The sequence below is a fragment of the Echinops telfairi genome, unplaced genomic scaffold (assembly GCF_000313985.2).
Source record: "Echinops telfairi isolate 266 unplaced genomic scaffold, ASM31398v2 ScPeMD7_655;HRSCAF=1070, whole genome shotgun sequence".
NCBI lineage: Eukaryota > Metazoa > Chordata > Mammalia > Afrosoricida > Tenrecidae > Echinops > Echinops telfairi.
The window spans coordinates 35,106,721-35,108,786 of record NW_022104553.1 but is presented as its reverse complement, the minus strand read 5'-3'; positions in this window follow the sequence as shown (position 1 = coordinate 35,108,786).

The window sequence follows — 2,066 nt, the reverse complement described above, 5'->3', positions numbered from 1 at the left end:
AGGACTGCCAGTGTCTCACAACTCTCTCACGGGAGTGAGTAGCACTGAGCCATTTGTACTGCTTTATAATTTAACTATTTATTTCTTGTACTATCTATCTGTTTATAATTTAATAGTTCATTTCTTGTGTTATCTATATATCTGTTTATAATTTAACAGTTCATTTCTTGTGTTATATATATCTTTATAAATATATGTATATATATATTTATTTATTTATCACCAATCTGGTTTTATCTCTCTAGAGAACCCTGTCTAACACATTTTGGTACCAGGAGTGCTTCTAGAGAAATAGAATAATAAATATGGCTTAAATTGGCTCTCCAGCCTGATTAGTCTTAACACTAGTGATGCTACTTCAACATCCCAAAGCATGGATAAGTCTGCTACTCTTCCTAATCCATGGTGTGAAATAGCAAAAATAATACCTAAAGTAGCACCATCGATAGATGAGGTGCTGGTTAAAGGAGAGTCTCTGAGTGATCGTATGTTTGATATATCCCAGGAGTTTTGTAAGGATGACAAGTATAGGGAAGCTGGTTGGCTGGTCCTTCTTACAATGCAAAGTGTGATTAAGGAGAGGGATGATCTCAGAGCCTCAAAAGCACGCCTCAGGTGCAGACTAACAGATTTGAAAACTTCCATCTGTGCTACAAAGGAGAGCCTTCTCTCCTCTAGTAAAAGAGCTGACATTGCTGAGAACCAGGTCCAGAGTCTCATTATACAAGTGGCTGAATTACAACGGCAGCTGAATTGCAGATCTAGAGCAGTGCCTGAAACCAAAGGGCATTGATTGGGAAAAGTTGGGACCCTGAAACATAGGTTGGGAACATATGGGCTGATGATCCAGAAGAGGAGGATATTGAGCCCTTAGAAACAATGGACCCAACCCAGTCAATAGATCCACCCCTCCCAGCTGAAAGTATAATTCACAATCCACACCTGAACAGATTAGCCAAACTATGCAAGTTGATATGCCAGGTGGGGCTATATCAGTAGCATTGCCTAAGGGAGATGCCTTACAAGATATTGCTGAGAGCACCCAGGAAACACCCTCACCACCCATTATTTCCGCTAGACCTGGTCACTAAAATTAAGTCTCAGAAAACTCTTAAAGGTGAAGTTGAGATGATTACCCAAGAAGAAGCGCGCTATATTCATAAAGAACTCAAGTTTTCAGGTACGTACAAGCAGAAGCCTGGGGAATATCCCTGGGAATGGTTACGAAGGGTGTGGGATACTGGTGCATGAAATGTAATATTAGACCGATCTGAGTTTCTGGATATGGGACCCCTAAGCACAGACTCTTCTTTCAATGTCTCTGCGAGAGAGGCTAAGAGAGGATCTAATTCTTTATTTGGTTGGTTCAATGAAGCATGGACTGCCAGATGGCCTAGATTGGACCAACTTGAAGTACCTGATCTACCTTGGTACACTGTAGAGGAAAGTATCCAAAAGCTTAGAGAAATTGGTATGTTGGAATGGATCTATCAGGATATTCCCATAGACCCAAAAAGGGGGTGTCCTGAGGACATACCCTTTACCACAATCATAAGGAACAAGTTTGTGAAGTGGGCCCCAGTATCTCTTAAGACTCCTGTAATTGCTATTTTATGTGCACCAGGATTAACAGTAGGCACTGCCCTAAGTGAACTCCGACATTTGCCCACAATGGGGCTGATTGGTCCCTGTGATGGTAGAGGGCAGGTGTCAGCACTGAATCAACAGAGACAGGGTGGGCGTGGTTATAATAGACAACAAGGTTTCAGTAGTAATCAAAGCAACCTGTCTCGTGTGGAATTATGGCATTGGCTACTTAGCCACAGTATCCCTAGGAATGAAAGAGATGGGAAACCTACTAAATATTTACGTGATCTATATAGGTGAAAGAATGGTAGATCAGGTAAACAGAATAGACAGTCACGATTGCACAGTCAATTCCTAGACCTGAGCCAGTTTACAGACCCACAACCCCTTGAATGAGGGGGAGGCCAGGTCCCTTTGGAGGACCCTTGTCTGTCCTCCAGAGGTCACATGTAGATCCTTGTAATGGGTTTCCCCTTTCC